At 56.3% G+C, this 19,596-nt stretch overlaps 1 protein-coding gene across 1 annotated transcript in view; it reads left to right on the plus strand.

Annotated features, from left to right (window-relative positions):
• The first annotated feature begins 1,234 nt into the window (after positions 1-1,234).
• Positions 1,235-19,596, plus strand: part of LOC144754144 (flotillin-1) — a 181,108-nt gene continuing 162,746 nt past the window's right edge. Inside the window, exon 1 of the mRNA XM_078641723.1 lies at positions 1,235-1,402. The gene's annotated coding sequence lies outside the window, so the exon portion shown is untranslated. The remainder of the gene's footprint in view (positions 1,403-19,596) is intronic.

Genomic DNA, 19,596 nt, shown 5'->3' on the forward strand with positions numbered 1-19,596 from the left:
CCTGCCCCCTGTGCCTGCTGTCCTCTCCTGCCCCCTGTGCCTGCTGTCCTCTCTTGCCCCCCGTGCCTGCTGTCCTCTCCTGCCCCTGTGCCTGCTGTCCTCTCCTGCCCCCTGTGCCTGCTGTCCTCTCCTGCCCCCTGTGCCTGCTGTCCTCTCCTGCCCCTGTGCCTGCTGTCCTCTCCTGCCCCCTGTGCCTGCTGTCCTCTCCTGCCCCCTGTGCCTGCTGTCCTCTCCTGCCCCCTGTGCCTGCTGTCCTCTCCTGCCCCCTGTGCCTGCTGTCCTCTCCTGCCCCTGTGCCTGCTGTCCTCTCCTGCCCCCTGTGCCTGCTGTCCTCTCCTGCCCCCTGTGCCTGCTGTCCTCTCCTGCCCCCTGTGCCTGCTGTCCTCTCCTGCCCCCTGTGCCTGCTGTCCTCTCCTGCCCCCTGTGCCTGCTGTCCTCTCTTGCCCCCCGTGCCTGCTGTCCTCTCCTGCCCCTGTGCCTGCTGTCCTCTCCTGCCCCCTGTGCCTGCTGTCCTCTCCTGCCCCCTGTGCCTGCTGTCCTCTCCTGCCCCTGTGCCTGCTGTCCTCTCCTGCCCCCTGTGCCTGCTGTCCTCTCCTGCCCCCTGTGCCTGCTGTCCTCTCCTGCCCCCTGTGCCTGCTGTCCTCTCCTGCCCCTGCTGTCCTCTCCTGCCCCCTGTGCCTGCTGTCCTCTCCTGCCCCCTGTGCCTGCTGTCCTCTCCTGCCCCCTGTGCCTGCTGTCCTCTCCTGCCCCTGCTGTCCTCTCCTGCCCCCTGTGCCTGCTGTCCTCTCCTGCCCCCTGTGCCTGCTGTCCTCTCCTGCCCCCTGTGCCTGCTGTCCTCTCCTGCCCCCTGTGCCTGCTGTCCTCTCCTGCCCCCTGTGCCTGCTGTCCTCTCTTGCCCCCCGTGCCTGCTGTCCTCTCCTGCCCCTGTGCCTGCTGTCCTCTCCTGCCCCCTGTGCCTGCTGTCCTCTCCTGCCCCCTGTGCCTGCTGTCCTCTCCTGCCCCTGTGCCTGCTGTCCTCTCCTGCCCCCTGTGCCTGCTGTCCTCTCCTGCCCCCTGTGCCTGCTGTCCTCTCCTGCCCCCTGTGCCTCTCCTTCTTCCCAAGATGGCGCCTGCGGCTGCGTCCTCGGGCGGGGCCCTGGGTGGGGCCGGGCTGTGTCTCAATGAGGATGCGGGGCCCCGGGCGGGCTGGACTAACGGGGCCCCGGGCAACCTGAGCAGGGAGAGGCTTGGAGGACCCCCCTCCCGGAGCAGGAGGAGCCCGGCTGCCTGGAAGGGGCGGAGACAGGGAGGGAGGGAGAGGCCCGGGAGGGGGCGGAGGAGGGAGGAGGGAGGGAGGGAGCGGGGCTGGCACTGGGAGCTGCTTCCTTCCTGCCGCCGCTGTGTGTTGCTGCATCAGAGGAAGGTGAGGGCTGCACCCCGGGGGCGCGGGGGGGGGGGCAGTGGGCAGCAGCGAGGCGTTGAACCCAGGGGCGATGTGTGATTCTTCGGGCAGTAATGCTTTGGGCAGTATAATGTTACTGTGTAAGACGCAGGGGCGCTGATGCTGGAGGGCTTTGAGGTATCAGGAGGCGGCGGGAGGCGCTGATGGGCTTTGGCAGGAGGGAGAGTGGGTGGGGCAGTAGATTTATGCGTAAGCCTCGGATGGAGGGGGCTGGGGCAGAAACACAGCCTTGGGCAGAAGGGTGGCTTGGGTAGTAGCATGGGCTGGGGCCTGGCAGGAGGGTGGCTGGGGCAGTCCAGCGCCGCATGCAGCAGGCGGGAGCTTCGTGCCCCCCCCCCCCCCCCCCCTCCCCTGTTATTGTTCCTGCCTCGTGGGGCTCGCCACACCCCGGCCTGCATATGCCAAGGGGCATGGACGAGTCAGCTGTTATTGTGTAAACACGTGATTGGCAGAGATGGAAATAACTGTAAACAGGCCTTGTGTGTGCACGCAGCCCTGAGAGAGATGCAGAGTGTGGGTGTAAAGAGGCGGGCTTTGTGAGTGCATACACCCAGAAACAGGCGGGGTCTGTGAAGGCATACACCCCAGAGACAGGCAGGTCTGTGAGTGCATACACCCAGGGTCTGTGAGTGCATACACCCAGGGTCTGTGAGTGCATACACCCCAGGTCTGTGAGTGCATACACCCCAGGTCTGTGAGTGCATACACCCCGGAGACAGGCAGGGTCTGTGGAGGCACACACCCCAGAGACAGGCAGGGTCTGTGAGTGTATACACCCCAGAGACAGGCAGGGTCTGTGAGTGTATACACCCCAGAGACAGGCAGGGTCTGTGAGTGCATACACCCAGGGTCTGTGAGTGCATACACCCCAGAGACAGGCAGGGTCTGTGAGTGCATACACCCCAGAGACAGACAGGGTCTGTGAGTGCATACACCCCAGAGACAGGCAGGGTCTGTGAGTGCATACACCCCCAGAGACAGGCAGGGTCTGTGAGTGCATACACCCCAGAGACAGGCAGGGTCTGTGAGTGCATACACCCCAGAGACAGGCAGGGTCTGTGAGTGCATACACCCCAGAGACAGGCAGGGTCTGTGAGTGCACACACCCCGGGTCTGTGAGTGCATACACCCCGGGTCTGTGAGTGCATACACCCCAGAGACAGGCAGGGTCTGTGAGTGCACACACCCCAGAGACAGGCAGGGTCTGTGAGTGCACACACCCCGGGTCTGTGAGTGCATACACCCCGGGTCTGTGAGTGCATACACCCCGGGTCTGTGAGTGCATACACCCCGGGTCTGTGAGTGCATACACCCCAGAGACAGGCAGGGTCTGTGAGTGCATACACCCCAGAGACAGACAGGGTCTGTGAGTGCATACACCCCAGAGACAGACAGGGTCTGTGAGTGCATACACCCCAGAGACAGACAGGGTCTGTGAGTGCACACACCCCAGAGACAGGCAGGGTCTGTGAGTGCATACACCACGGGTCTGTGAGTGCATACACCCCGGGTCTGTGAGTGCACACACCCCAGAGACAGGCAGGGCCTGTGAGTGCATACACCCCAGAGACAGGCAGGGTCTGTGAGTGCATACACCCCAGAGACAGGCAGGGTCTGTGAGTGCATACACCCCAGAGACAGGCAGGGTCTGTGAGTGCACACACCCCAGAGACAGGCAGGGTCTGTGAGTGCATACACCCCGGGTCTGTGAGTGCATACACCCCGGGTCTGTGAGTGCATACACCCCAGAGACAGGCAGGGTCTGTGAGTGCACACACCCCGGGTCTGTGAGTGCATACACCCCGGGTCTGTGAGTGCATACACCCCGGGTCTGTGAGTGCATACACCCCAGAGACAGGCAGGGTCTGTGAGTGCATACACCCCAGAGACAGGCAGGGTCTGTGAGTGCACACACCCCAGAGACAGGCAGGGTCTGTGAGTGCACACACCCCAGAGACAGGCAGGGTCTGTGAGTGCATACACCCCAGAGACAGGCAGGGTCTGTGAGTGCACACACCCCAGAGACAGGCAGGGTCTGTGAGTGCATACACCCCGGGTCTGTGAGTGCATACACCCCGGGTCTGTGAGTGCATACACCCCAGAGACAGGCAGGGTCTGTGAGTGCACACACCCCAGAGACAGGCAGGGTCTGTGAGTGCATACACCCCAGAGACAGGCAGGGTCTGTGAGTGCATACACCCCGGGTCTGTGAGTGCATACACCCCAGAGACAGACAGGGTCTGTGAGTGCATACACCCCAGAGACAGGCAGGGTCTGTGAGTGCACACACCCCAGAGACAGGCAGGGTCTGTGAGTGCATACACCCCAGAGACAGGCAGGGTCTGTGAGTGCATACACCCCAGAGACAGGCAGGGTCTGTGAGTGCACACACCCCAGAGACAGGCAGGGTCTGTGAGTGCATACACCCCAGAGACAGGCAGGGTCTGTGAGTGCACACACCCCAGAGACAGGCAGGGTCTGTGAGTGCATACACCCCGGGTCTGTGAGTGCATACACCCCAGAGACAGGCAGGGTCTGTGAGTGCACACACCCCAGAGACAGGCAGGGTCTGTGAGTGCATACACCCCGGGTCTGTGAGTGCATACACCCCAGAGACAGGCAGGGTCTGTGAGTGCATACACCCCGGGTCTGTGAGTGCATACACCCCAGAGACAGGCAGGGTCTGTGAGTGCATACACCCCGGGTCTGTGAGTGCATACACCCCAGAGACAGGCAGGGTCTGTGAGTGCATACACCCCAGAGACAGGCAGGGTCTGTGAGTGCATACACCCCGGGACTGTGAGTGCATACACCCCGGGTCTGTGAGTGCATACACCCCAGAGACAGGCAGGGTCTGTGAGTGCATACACCCCGTGTCTGTGAGTGCACACACCCCAGAGACAGGCAGGGTCTGTGAGTGCATACACCCCGGGTCTGTGAGTGCATACACCCCGGAGACAGGCAGGGTCTGTGAGTGCATACACCCCAGAGACAGGCAGGGTCTGTGGGTGCATACACCCCGGAGACAGGCAGGGTCTGTGAGTGCATACACCCCAGAGACAGGCAGGGTCTGTGGGTGCATACACCCCGGGTCTGTGAGTGCATACACCCCAGAGACAGGCAGGGTCTGTGAGTGCATACACCCCGGGTCTGTGAGTGCATACACCCCGGAGACAGGCAGGGTCTGTGAGTGCATACACCCCGGAGACAGGCAGGGTCTGTGAGTGCATACACCCCGGGTCTGTGAGTGCATACACCCCAGAGACAGGCAGGGTCTGTGAATGCACACACCCCAGAGACAGGCAGGGTCTGTGAGTGCATACACCCCAGAGACAGGCAGGGTCTGTGAGTGCATACACCCCAGAGACAGGCAGGGTCTGTGAGTGCACACACCCCAGAGACAGGCAGGGTCTGTGAGTGCATACACCCCAGAGACAGGCAGGGTCTGTGAGTGCATACACCCCAGAGACAGGCAGGGTCTGTGAGTGCACACACCCCAGAGACAGGCAGGGTCTGTGAGTGCACACACCCCAGAGACAGGCAGGGTCTGTGAGTGCACACACCCCAGAGACAGGCAGGGTCTGTGAGTGCATACACCCCGGGTCTGTGAGTGCATACACCCCAGAGACAGGCAGGGTCTGTGAGTGCATACACCCCGGGTCTGTGAGTGCATACACCCCAGAGACAGGCAGGGTCTGTGAGTGCATACACCCCAGAGACAGGCAGGGTCTGTGAGTGCATACACCCCGGAGACAGGCAGGGTCTGTGAGTGCATACACCCCAGAGACAGGCAGGGTCTGTGGGTGCATACACCCCAGAGACAGGCAGGGTCTGTGGGTGCACACACCCCAGAGACAGGCAGGGTCTGTGAGTGCATACACCCCAGAGACAGGCAGGGTCTGTGAGTGCATACACCCCCAGAGACAGGCAGGGTCTGTGAGTGCATACACCCCAGAGACAGGCAGGGTCTGTGGGTGCATACACCCCAGAGACAGGCAGGGTCTGTGAGTGCATACACCCCAGAGACAGGCAGGGTCTGTGAGTGCATACACCCCGGGTCTGTGAGTGCATACACCCCAGAGACAGGCAGGGTCTGTGAGTGCATACACCCCAGAGACAGGCAGGGTCTGTGAGTGCATACACCCCGGAGACAGGCAGGGTCTGTGAGTGCATACACCCCGTGTCTGTGAGTGCACACACCCCAGAGACAGGCAGGGTCTGTGAGTGCATACACCCCGGGTCTGTGAGTGCATACACCCCAGAGACAGGCAGGGTCTGTGAGTGCATACACCCCAGAGACAGGCAGGGTCTGTGAGTGCATACACCCCGGAGACAGGCAGGGTCTGTGAGTGCATACACCCCGGGTCTGTGAGTGCATACACCCCGGAGACAGGCAGGGTCTGTGAGTGCACACACCCCAGAGACAGGCAGGGTCTGTGAGTGCATACACCCCAGAGACAGGCAGGGTCTGTGAGTGCATACACCCCAGAGACAGGCAGGGTCTGTGAGTGCATACACCCCGGAGACAGGCAGGGTCTGTGAGTGCATACACCCCGGGTCTGTGAGTGCATACACCCCAGAGACAGGCAGGGTCTGTGAGTGCATACACCCCGTGTCTGTGAGTGCACACACCCCAGAGACAGGCAGGGTCTGTGAGTGCATACACCCCGGGTCTGTGAGTGCATACACCCCAGAGACAGGAAGGGTCTGTGAGTGCATACACCCCAGAGACAGGCAGGGTCTGTGAGTGCATACACCCCGGAGACAGGCAGGGTCTGTGAGTGCATACACCCCAGAGACAGGCAGGGTCTGTGAGTGCATACACCCCAGAGACAGGCAGGGTCTGTGAGTGCATACACCCCGGAGACAGGCAGGGTCTGTGAGTGCATACACCCCGGGTCTGTGAGTGCACACACCCCAGAGACAGGCAGGGTCTGTGAGTGCATACACCCCGGGTCTGTGAGTGCATACACCCCAGAGACAGGCAGGGTCTGTGAGTGCATACACCCCGGAGACAGGCAGGGTCTGTGGGTGCATACACCCCAGAGACAGGCAGGGTCTGTGAGTGCATACACCCCAGAGACAGGCAGGGTCTGTGAGTGCATACACCCCAGAGACAGGCAGGGTCTGTGAGTGCATACACCCCGGAGACAGGCAGGGTCTGTGAGTGCATACACCCCGGGTCTGTGAGTGCATACACCCCGGGTCTGTGAGTGCATACACCCCAGAGACAGGCAGGGTCTGTGGGTGCATACACCCCGTGTCTGTGAGTGCACACACCCCGGAGACAGGCAGGGTCTGTGGGTGCATACACCCCAGAGACAGGCAGGGTCTGTGGGTGCACACACCCCAGAGACAGGCAGGGTCTGTGAGTGCATACACCCCAGAGACAGGCAGGGTCTGTGAGTGCATACACCCCAGAGACAGGCAGGGTCTGTGGGTGCATACACCCCAGAGACAGGCAGGGTCTGTGAGTGCATACACCCCAGAGACAGGCAGGGTCTGTGAGTGCATACACCCCGGGTCTGTGAGTGCATACACCCCAGAGACAGACAGGGTCTGTGAGTGCATACACCCCAGAGACAGGCAGGGTCTGTGAGTGCATACACCCCGGGTCTGTGAGTGCATACACCCCAGAGACAGGCAGGGTCTGTGAGTGCATACACCCCAGAGACAGGCAGGGTCTGTGAGTGCATACACCCCGGAGACAGGCAGGGTCTGTGAGTGCATACACCCCGTGTCTGTGAGTGCACACACCCCAGAGACAGGCAGGGTCTGTGAGTGCATACACCCCGGGTCTGTGAGTGCATACACCCCAGAGACAGGCAGGGTCTGTGAGTGCATACACCCCGGGTCTGTGAGTGCATACACCCCAGAGACAGGCAGGGTCTGTGAGTGCATACACCCCAGAGACAGGCAGGGTCTGTGAGTGCATACACCCCGGAGACAGGCAGGGTCTGTGAGTGCATACACCCCGTGTCTGTGAGTGCACACACCCCGGAGACAGGCAGGGTCTGTGGGTGCATACACCCCAGAGACAGGCAGGGTCTGTGGGTGCACACACCCCAGAGACAGGCAGGGTCTGTGAGTGCATACACCCCAGAGACAGGCAGGGTCTGTGAGTGCATACACCCCAGAGACAGGCAGGGTCTGTGGGTGCATACACCCCAGAGACAGGCAGGGTCTGTGAGTGCATACACCCCAGAGACAGGCAGGGTCTGTGAGTGCATACACCCCGGGTCTGTGAGTGCATACACCCCAGAGACAGACAGGGTCTGTGCGTGCATACACCCCAGAGACAGGCAGGGTCTGTGAGTGCATACACCCCAGAGACAGGCAGGGTCTGTGAGTGCATACACCCCGGAGACAGGCAGGGTCTGTGAGTGCATACACCCCGGGTCTGTGAGTGCATACACCCCAGAGACAGGCAGGGTCTGTGAGTGCATACACCCCGGGTCTGTGAGTGCATACACCCCAGAGACAGGCAGGGTCTGTGAGTGCATACACCCCGGGTCTGTGAGTGCACACACCCCAGAGACAGGCAGGGTCTGTGAGTGCATACACCCCGGGTCTGTGAGTGCATACACCCCAGAGACAGGCAGGGTCTGTGAGTGCACACACCCCAGAGACAGGCAGGGTCTGTGAGTGCATACACCCCAGAGACAGGCAGGGTCTGTGAGTGCATACACCCCGGGTCTGTGAGTGCATACACCCCAGAGACAGGCAGGGTCTGTGAGTGCACACACCCCAGAGACAGACAGGGTCTGTGAGTGCATACACCCCGGGTCTGTGAGTGCATACACCCCAGAGACAGGCAGGGTCTGTGAGTGCATACACCCCGGGTCTGTGAGTGCACACACCCCAGAGACAGGCAGGGTCTGTGAGTGCATACACCCCGGGTCTGTGAGTGCATACACCCCAGAGACAGGCAGGGTCTGTGAGTGCACACACCCCAGAGACAGGCAGGGTCTGTGAGTGCATACACCCCAGAGACAGGCAGGGTCTGTGGGTGCATACACCCCGGGTCTGTGAGTGCATACACCCCAGAGACAGGCAGGGTCTGTGAGTGCATACACCCCGGGTCTGTGAGTGCATACACCCCGGGTCTGTGAGTGCATACACCCCAGAGACAGGCAGGGTCTGTGAGTGCATACACCCCGTGTCTGTGAGTGCACACACCCCAGAGACAGGCAGGGTCTGTGAGTGCACACACCCCAGAGACAGGCAGGGTCTGTGAGTGCATACACCCCGTGTCTGTGAGTGCACACACCCCAGAGACAGGCAGGGTCTGTGAGTGCATACACCCCGGGTCTGTGAGTGCATACACCCCAGAGACAGGCAGGGTCTGTGAGTGCATACACCCCAGAGACAGGCAGGGTCTGTGAGTGCATACACCCCGTGTCTGTGAGTGCACACACCCCAGAGACAGGCAGGGTCTGTGAGTGCATACACCCCGGGTCTGTGAGTGCATACACCCCAGAGACAGGCAGGGTCTGTGAGTGCATACACCCCGGGTCTGTGAGTGCACACACCCCAGAGACAGGCAGGGTCTGTGAGTGCATACACCCCGGGTCTGTGAGTGCATACACCCCAGAGACAGGCAGGGTCTGTGAGTGCACACACCCCAGAGACAGGCAGGGTCTGTGAGTGCACACACCCCAGAGACAGGCAGGGTCTGTGAGTGCATACACCCCAGAGACAGGCAGGGTCTGTGGGTGCATACACCCCGGGTCTGTGAGTGCATACACCCCAGAGACAGGCAGGGTCTGTGAGTGCATACACCCCGGGTCTGTGAGTGCATACACCCCAGAGACAGGCAGGGTCTGTGAGTGCATACACCCCGGGTCTGTGAGTGCATACACCCCAGAGACAGGCAGGGTCTGTGAGTGCATACACCCCGGGTCTGTGAGTGCATACACCCCGGGTCTGTGAGTGCATACACCCCAGAGACAGGCAGGGTCTGTGAGTGCATACACCCCGTGTCTGTGAGTGCACACACCCCAGAGACAGGCAGGGTCTGTGAGTGCACACACCCCAGAGACAGGCAGGGTCTGTGAGTGCATACACCCCGTGTCTGTGAGTGCACACACCCCAGAGACAGGCAGGGTCTGTGAGTGCATACACCCCGGGTCTGTGGGTGCATACACCCCAGAGACAGGCAGGGTCTGTGAGTGCATACACCCCAGAGACAGGCAGGGTCTGTGAGTGCATACACCCCGGAGACAGGCAGGGTCTGTGAGTGCATACACCCCAGAGACAGGCAGGGTCTGTGGGTGCATACACCCCAGAGACAGGCAGGGTCTGTGGGTGCACACACCCCAGAGACAGGCAGGGTCTGTGAGTGCATACACCCCAGAGACAGGCAGGGTCTGTGAGTGCATACACCCCAGAGACAGGCAGGGTCTGTGGGTGCACACACCCCAGAGACAGGCAGGGTCTGTGAGTGCACACACCCCAGAGACAGGCAGGGTCTGTGAGTGCACACACCCCAGAGACAGGCAGGGTCTGTGAGTGCATACACCCCGGGTCTGTGAGTGCATACACCCCAGAGACAGACAGGGTCTGTGAGTGCATACACCCCAGAGACAGGCAGGGTCTGTGAGTGCATACACCCCCAGAGACAGGCAGGGTCTGTGGGTGCATACACCCCAGAGACAGGCAGGGTCTGTGGGTGCATACACCCCAGAGACAGGCAGGGTCTGTGAGTGCATACACCCCCAGAGACAGGCAGGGTCTGTGAGTGCACACACCCCAGAGACAGGCAGGGTCTGTGAGTGCATACACCCCAGAGACAGGCAGGGTCTGTGAGTGCACACACCCCAGAGACAGGCAGGGTCTGTGGGTGCATACACCCCAGAGACAGGCAGGGTCTGTGAGTGCACACACCCCAGAGACAGGCAGGGTCTGTGAGTGCACACACCCCAGAGACAGGCAGGGTCTCTGAGTGCATACACCCCGGGTCTGTGAGTGCATACACCCCAGAGACAGACAGGGTCTGTGAGTGCATACACCCCAGAGACAGGCAGGGTCTGTGAGTGCATACACCCCGGGTCTGTGAGTGCATACACCCCAGAGACAGGCAGGGTCTGTGAGTGCATACACCCCAGAGACAGGCAGGGTCTGTGAGTGCATACACCCCGGAGACAGGCAGGGTCTGTGAGTGCATACACCCCGGAGACAGGCAGGGTCTGTGAGTGCATACACCCCGGGTCTGTGAGTGCATACACCCCAGAGACAGGCAGGGTCTGTGAGTGCATACACCCCGGGTCTGTGAGTGCATACACCCCAGAGACAGGCAGGGTCTGTGAGTGCATACACCCCGGGTCTGTGAGTGCATACACCCCAGAGACAGGCAGGGTCTGTGAGTGCATACACCCCAGAGACAGGCAGGGTCTGTGAGTGCATACACCCCGGGTCTGTGAGTGCATACACCCCAGAGACAGGCAGGGTCTGTGAGTGCATACACCCCGGGTCTGTGAGTGCATACACCCCGGGTCTGTGAGTGCATACACCCCAGAGACAGACAGGGTCTGTGAGTGCATACACCCCAGAGACAGGCAGGGTCTGTGAGTGCATACACCCCGGGTCTGTGAGTGCACACACCCCAGAGACAGGCAGGGTCTGTGAGTGCATACACCCCAGAGACAGGCAGGGTCTGTGAGTGCATACACCCCGGGTCTGTGAGTGCATACACCCCAGAGACAGGCAGGGTCTGTGAGTGCATACACCCCGGGTCTGTGAGTGCATACACCCCAGAGACAGGCAGGGTCTGTGAGTGCATACACCCCGGGTCTGTGAGTGCATACACCCCGGGTCTGTGAGTGCATACACCCCAGAGACAGGCAGGGTCTGTGAGTGCATACACCCCGTGTCTGTGAGTGCACACACCCCAGAGACAGGCAGGGTCTGTGAGTGCACACACCCCAGAGACAGGCAGGGTCTGTGAGTGCATACACCCCGTGTCTGTGAGTGCACACACCCCAGAGACAGGCAGGGTCTGTGAGTGCATACACCCCGGGTCTGTGAGTGCATACACCCCAGAGACAGGCAGGGTCTGTGAGTGCATACACCCCAGAGACAGGCAGGGTCTGTGAGTGCATACACCCCGGAGACAGGCAGGGTCTGTGAGTGCATACACCCCAGAGACAGGCAGGGTCTGTGGGTGCATACACCCCAGAGACAGGCAGGGTCTGTGGGTGCACACACCCCAGAGACAGGCAGGGTCTGTGAGTGCATACACCCCAGAGACAGGCAGGGTCTGTGAGTGCATACACCCCAGAGACAGGCAGGGTCTGTGAGTGCATACACCCCAGAGACAGGCAGGGTCTGTGAGTGCATACACCCCAGAGACAGCAGGGTCTGTGAGTGCATACACCCCAGAGACAGGCAGGGTCTGTGAGTGCATACACCCCGGAGACAGGCAGGGTCTGTGAGTGCATACACCCCAGAGACAGGCAGGGTCTGTGGGTGCACACACCCCAGAGACAGGCAGGGTCTGTGAGTGCATACACCCCAGAGACAGGCAGGGTCTGTGAGTGCATACACCCCGGGTCTGTGAGTGCATACACCCCAGAGACAGGCAGGGTCTGTGAGTGCATACACCCCAGAGACAGGCAGGGTCTGTGAGTGCATACACCCCAGAGACAGGCAGGGTCTGTGAGTGCATACACCCCAGAGACAGGCAGGGTCTGTGAGTGCATACACCCCGGAGACAGGCAGGGTCTGTGAGTGCATACACCCCAGAGACAGGCAGGGTCTGTGGGTGCATACACCCCAGAGACAGGCAGGGTCTGTGGGTGCACACACCCCAGAGATAGGCAGGGTCTGTGAGTGCATACACCCCAGAGACAGGCAGGGTCTGTGAGTGCATACACCCCGGGTCTGTGAGTGCATACACCCCAGAGACAGGCAGGGTCTGTGAGTGCATACACCCCAGAGACAGGCAGGGTCTGTGAGTGCATACACCCCAGAGACAGGCAGGGTCTGTGGGTGCATACACCCCGGGTCTGTGAGTGCATACACCCCAGAGACAGGCAGGGTCTGTGAGTGCATACACCCCAGAGACAGGCAGGGTCTGTGAGTGCATACACCCCGGGTCTGTGAGTGCATACACCCCGGGTCTGTGAGTGCATACACCCCAGAGACAGGCAGGGTCTGTGAGTGCACACACCCCAGAGACAGGCAGGGTCTGTGAGTGCATACACCCCGGGTCTGTGAGTGCATACACCCCATAGACAGACAGGGTCTGTGAGTGCATACACCCCAGAGACAGACAGGGTCTGTGAGTGCATACACCCCAGAGACAGGCAGGGTCTGTGAGTGCACACACCCCAGAGACAGGCAGGGTCTGTGAGTGCATACACCCCAGAGACAGGCAGGGTCTGTGGGTGCATACACCCCGGGTCTGTGAGTGCATACACCCCAGAGACAGACAGGGTCTGTGAGTGCATACACCCCAGAGACAGACAGGGTCTGTGAGTGCATACACCCCAGAGACAGGCAGGGTCTGTGAGTGCATACACCCCGGGTCTGTGAGTGCATACACCCCAGAGACAGACAGGGTCTGTGAGTGCATACACCCCAGAGACAGACAGGGTCTGTGAGTGCATACACCCCAGAGACAGGCAGGGTCTGTGAGTGCATACACCCAGGGTCTGTGAGTGCATACACCCCAGAGACAGACAGGGTCTGTGAGTGCATACACCCCAGAGACAGGCAGGGTCTGTGAGTGCATACACCCCAGAGACAGGCAGGGTCTGTGGGTGCATACACCCCGGGTCTGTGAGTGCATACACCCCAGAGACAGACAGGGTCTGTGAGTGCATACACCCCAGAGACAGGCAGGGTCTGTGAGTGCATACACCCCGGGTCTGTGAGTGCATACACCCCAGAGACAGGCAGGGTCTGTGAGTGCATACACCCCGGGTCTGTGAGTGCATACACCCCAGAGTCTGTGAGTGCATACACCCCAGAGTCTGTGAGTGCATACACCCCAGAGTCTGTGAGTGCATACACCCCGGGTCTGTGAGTGCATACACCCCGGGTCTGTGAGTGCATACACCCCAGAGACAGGCAGGGTCTGTGAGTGCATACACCCCGTGTCTGTGAGTGCACACACCCCAGAGACAGGCAGGGTCTGTGAGTGCACACACCCCAGAGACAGGCAGGGTCTGTGAGTGCATACACCCCAGAGACAGGCAGGGTCTGTGAGTGCATACACCCCGGAGACAGGCAGGGTCTGTGAGTGCATACACCCCAGAGACAGGCAGGGTCTGTGAGTGCACACACCCCGGGTCTGTGAGTGCATACACCCCAGAGTCTGTGAGTGCATACACCCCGGGTCTGTGAGTGCATACACCCCGGGTCTGTGAGTGCATACACCCCAGAGACAGGCAGGGTCTGTGAGTGCACACACCCCAGAGACAGGCAGGGTCTGTGAGTGCACACACCCCAGAGACAGGCAGGGTGTGGAAAAGTAAATTTTGCCATGTTCTGTGTCCCTACGCCTCATCCATCATAGGTTATGTGTGCATGACCAATATGCATATGTTATCCCCCATGTCTGATTAATGACGCAATTACAGTTGTGTCCACCTCTGGTATGTCAGTTTCCAGTCCTCGTGAATACTACGAATATCAGGCCTATGTAAAGTTATATTGCCACGTTTCCCAGCGTGCACGTTATTTCATTATAAAGTCCCCGTTTCTAGGCCTCAAAAGGGCCCGGACATCAGATTCAGCTCCTGTCTCCTGAAAGCCTCGCTGAGGAGCGATACAGCCCCCACCTGTATCCTCGACCCTTCACTTACTTCCTGCCTCGCAGTGCCCGGTGCAGCTTGGCTCTGCCTCTGAGTCTGCCAAGAGTATGTTATGATTCCAGCTATCAGTTCAGTCCTTCTTCTCTGCATTCCTAAGCTACTGAACTGCATCAATAGTTTCCGTCATTGTCTAGCCTATTCGGCTCCACGTTAGAGAAATACTGTATTAATGGTCATTTAATATTCTTCATCACGCACTACATGTAGAATAATGCATGGTCCAGTCTTAGAATCAAGTTAGCCTTTTCCCCTCATGACTTCTAGTTTATATCAACATGTTCCCTAAACATCAGATACCAGATAGGGTTTAGGTACATGTCGCTCCGACCCTCCAGACTCAAGTCTCTGCTCCTAGCACAGAGTTCGTAGCCCCCAGCGTCTCCTAGTAACACGTCATTGCCAGTTTACGCGCACCATTAGGTTAGAGGTCCCGGCTCCTTAGGTAGCCTCCTCCTATGTTTCCGCCCATTCATGACATATTCTGTTACGTTTGCACCACATGTCTATGTATACTCCCAGTTACACCTACTTTTACTGTTATCTCTCGCGACTGCTACGCGTCACGCCTTCTGCTCCACCCACTGTTACGCCTACTGCAATGTAATGCTATGTGTTTGCGCTATGTATATAAGTTGATATATTGTTATTAAAAAGCTAGCGCGCTCATCCCAGATCCAGCCCCAGCAGCTGCTGGGCCCCTGTTCCTATGCAGGTTGTCCCGATCCTGTCCTTATGCTGTAATAAACCTGCAGAAACTCCTACTACCTCGAATCTTGACTCTTATTTTATTGAGCTATCTGTTGTTCATTCATTCATTCAAAAATAGATCCGGTATTATTTATTTATATACCACATAATGGCGCCCGAATAGGGACTTGCCCTTTCCCCACGCGTCGGTGAAGCCACGCCGACCCCCTGACCCTCTGCAGCCGTGACGGAACCATACCGGCCACGTGCAGATATTTCTGCCTCAAGTATCCCTCAGGCCCACGGAGGAGACGGAGGAGGCGGTCCAGCATCCAAACGAGACGGTGGAGGAACGCGGCGAGTCCCGACCAGAGCCCAAGCCAAGAGTCCAAGGTCCGAGGTATCCGGAGGCCCACCCGTAACTGAAGTCCGAAGTTTGTCGTCCGTCGTCCAGTCCAGTCTGAGGCCTTCCGTTCTTGCTGCCCGGTGAGTACCATTGCTGGGGTAGTATCTAGACAGGACCAATCTAAATTGACTCCTGGTCCGTGGGTTGGTGGTGCCCAGACTCACAAACGAAGTGTTCACCTAGGTGGATACGGGTCTTGATGCGTCCCTTTTATGGGACCGGTATGTTCCGTACTGTTACAGCAGTGCATCCAGTAACTCTAGTCTGTTCCGTTCTCGAGAAAATTCTTGTATTTCTGTTCTCAGTATTCCAGGTAATATTCTGTTCGAACTGTTATTTATAATGTTGTTTAATGTCTTTCCAATGTCGTGGTATGCCTGAATTGTTTTCCCAATTGTTATTGTTTTTCGTGTATTGTATTGTGTTCCGATTCAAGTTTACAATGCCGCTCTTTTCCAAGTTACGTCAGTTAAAAACTAGAAAGGGTTTATTAGAGGAAGCAGTTCCTGTTCCGCCTAGGGACAGTCCAGGTCATTTTATGTATCAGAAACATGGCATAAGTGCCATATTGTATCTAGATTTATGGGTAGAGTATACCAAACAGTTAGACGAAAAGTATAGATGGCCCGTATCGGGTACATGGGATGCCGAATGTATCATGCGAGTAGAAGAAGCATTATGGAAAAAGAAAGCCAGACAGTCACAGAAAGATGCCATCGAGTTATGGCGCAAGGAAGCTCATAAAAGAACCGAAAAGGAAGTCAGAAAGTCAGAGTTAAGTAGAGAATCCCAGGAACGAGCCCAAGAAAGAGAATTAATCGAGATAGGTGAACAAGTCAAAGCCGAACAGTCAGACAGACAGAGGCATGCCCTCATTAAGGGTATGTATCCTCTTCTTGCCGAAGGTTTGCCAAAAGCGACCCCAGAGGCATCTAGTAATTGCCCGCCACCATTAGTTCCGACCAAGCTACGTCACAAACCGACCGCAGCTGATATTTTTATTTCGTCCTATCTGGACGATACAGTCCCCGAATATGCAAATCCCGTTCGCGCTCCGCCAGTCCCTGTAAATCAGGCACTTCCTGCTCCTCCAGGCACCGGGGTGCCCTTAACAGCTCCCCCGGGTCAGCCTGCCATACAAGTCCAGCCCACGTTACAATTACCGACCTTGCCAGCACAAAAGGCATCAGTAGACGATTCCAGTCTAGGGGCCGCAGGAGGAGGTCTTCCTCAAACCCCGCCGCCACACAAGCGTTTAACATTACTCGAATTACATGCTCAAGCGTTACAGCGCACGCCTAAACATCAGTCTGTTACAGAAATCAGGCAAACCCTTAACGAATGTGTCTATGATCCAGTTCCAGGCGAATATAATATGGTTTTATATTCCTTACGTGTAAGGAGAGTGACCGAGTATCTAGTCACCTTACCGAATATGAAAGAAGATCTAGACAGAATATATCGTTTCATCCGTACAGGGGATGATCCAGAAAGTATTGGCGAGATTATGTCTCAAAGGAAAGCCGAGATCCAGCTCATGATATTAAAGTTCCTGATCAATTGTCTAATAAGAGAACAAGATTACCCGTCTAAAGATCAAGCCGAAATGAGAATTCTGACAAGGTGGAGTGATAATATAGCCGAGGGTAAGCACAAGACCGTCAGTGCTATGGAGAGTATGTACAAGAAAATCCGTAAAGAAATAATAAGGTTACACGACCAGCGTAAAGTAGCACAAGTAAGCGAGAAAGAAAGTATCTCTGATCCTGAAGAGGAAGAGAACGAGAATCCCGCCAGAATAGCGTATGTAGGAAAATCTAGATTTCCAGATCGCCATTTACGTCTAGAACACAAGTCTATTGTTCATCATCCAGCACCAGAACAAGGTTCTCTAGAACAAGTATTCCAAGCTACCGATCACATCCTAAAATCACGAATCGGTTATAGTGAGTTAAGTACCATGCATGAACAAGAACTAGTCCGATCAGCAGTCCGATGGATTACTGATTCTACCACTTTTCCAGACGAAATAGTGGCACAAATGTTTCTGAAATTGCCCCCAGCCGAGCAGCGACTGGTGGGTACGTATATGATCCAGCACCTCATTACTCTGTATGAGGGTCAGCACTCTGATCCAGGTCCGTTGCACGATATCCTGAACGAGTTACTCCAGTATAGATGGAGAGGTCTAGGTACCGATTTAATTAGTGTCATTCTAGAACAACGTCACAAATATAGAACGTTTCTGAACCCGCATTTTGTTCATGTCTCACCCCCAGAAAGTAAACCATTCTACATAGATAGACAGAATCCGTTACGAGAAGTCCACCCAGTTAAAGGAACGGGTGGCGAAATGCAACGAGTGTTTGTATACACTCCAATCACAAAGATGGAACTTCTTGAAATGAAGAAATTAATCCCCTGTCATGACAAAGATCCAGCAGGGTTCCATAGAGAATTAAAAGACATGCTCCGTATGGGAGAATATACTTACCCAGATATCATTAAAATGTTAAAGGTCCTGTTACCCGCAGGGGTGTATGAAAAGCTAAAGGAAAAAGAATGGGAGGTGGGAGAGAAAAAGATAGATTGGGCAGCTCTAGAAGCTGAAGACAAGGCACGAGTACCAGGTACCGGTCTAGGAGATAAATGTAAAGAATTACCAGAATTATTGATTCAAGTTTTACCCAGATTATTGACAACGAGAAAAGAAGACTGGGATGCAATCTCAGCCTGTAAACAGAAACAAGACGAAGATATTAGTGATTTTTACTCTAGATTTGAGAAATGTTTCAGTATCAATAGTGGTCTCAAGACAAGTAGTGAGTCATACCCTCACCTTTTTGTTACTAAATTAGTCGAGAATTCAAGTCCACAAATTAAAAACCGAGTTCTGAAAGTCGAAAGCACCTGGCAAGCTAACACTCCGTCCCAGATGCTCCAGATGCTCCAGTATCACCAGAATAGAATCAGGGAAGAGCAAGAACACGAAAGAAAACGTATGAAAGACACGAAAATGAAAGTGCTAGTTGCACAATCTATTCCTCAAGACAGTCAGAAGAGGGGTCCGAATCAAGCCAGTCATCCTGCAGCTCCTGTTAAAGGGAACTGCAATTATTGTAAACAGCCAGGTCATTTTATAAATGAGTGTGCAGTTCTGAAACATAATATAGCTACTGGTAAGACTAAAGAAAGACCACGCCCGCCTAGACAAGAACAAGTTTCACAGACTCCTCAGCCACAGAATGCACAACAGACAGTTCCCGCACCGCAGCCCATTGCTGCAACACAGCATGTTACATCGCAGATGTACCAGTATGCTCAGACAGAGTATCCAGAGTACCAGCCATATTCATGAAACAGCCTAGAGAGGGAGGTAGGCTTGCCTCTCATCGAGATACCTGTAGATCAAGAAGGTCCCTATGTTCACAGTCAAGTATTAGGGAAAGACAGAAAGTTTTTGATCGATACAGGGGCAAGTAGGACCACAATCAGTCACGCCGAAGTTCCAGGGGCTCCGCTCTCAGGCTCAAGAAATGTTTCCCTTGGATTTTCAGGAAAACCAATAGTTAATGAGATTTCAAAACCAGTCACTCTAGAAGTAGGTCCATTGTCCCGCACTACTGATCTGTTACTTACTAAGTCATGTCCAGAAAATCTATTAGGCATTAAGACACTGAAAGAATTAGGTGCAGTTATTTGCTGTTCCCCAGAGGGAATACGATTGTTCCTACGTGACTTTAAGGGTCACTATGTATTACGAGATTTTGATTCCAGACTGTCTAATGTTCCGCAGCATTTATGGGCGCAAGGTCCAACTGATGTAGGTTACATGCAAATCACACCCCATCGTGTGACTCTCAAACCAGGTGTAGTGTTACCCCGAATCAGACAGTACAGATTGCCACCTGAGGCTGTAGCAGCCTTGTCCAAAATTATTGACGAGCTCATTGTTCAAGGAGTAGTTGTAGAAACTGACTCCAATGTATGTAATTCTCCGATCATTCCAGTCATGAAACGTACTGATCCAAATGCACCCCCAGTATATCGATTAGTGATTGATTTACGAGAGCTTAATAAATGTATTATTCCTCAGTACCCAGTTGTCCCAGACATTTCTTCCCTGTTAACAGCTATTGATTCCGAAGCCACGTTTTTCACTGTCATAGACCTCAAGAATGCATTTTTCAGTGTTCCAATTCATCCAGACAGCCAGTTTCTTTTCGGATTTTGTTTAAATGGAA

The sequence above is a fragment of the Lissotriton helveticus genome, chromosome 5_1 (assembly GCF_964261635.1).
Source record: "Lissotriton helveticus chromosome 5_1, aLisHel1.1, whole genome shotgun sequence".
In the NCBI taxonomy this organism is placed as follows: Eukaryota; Metazoa; Chordata; class Amphibia; order Caudata; family Salamandridae; genus Lissotriton; species Lissotriton helveticus.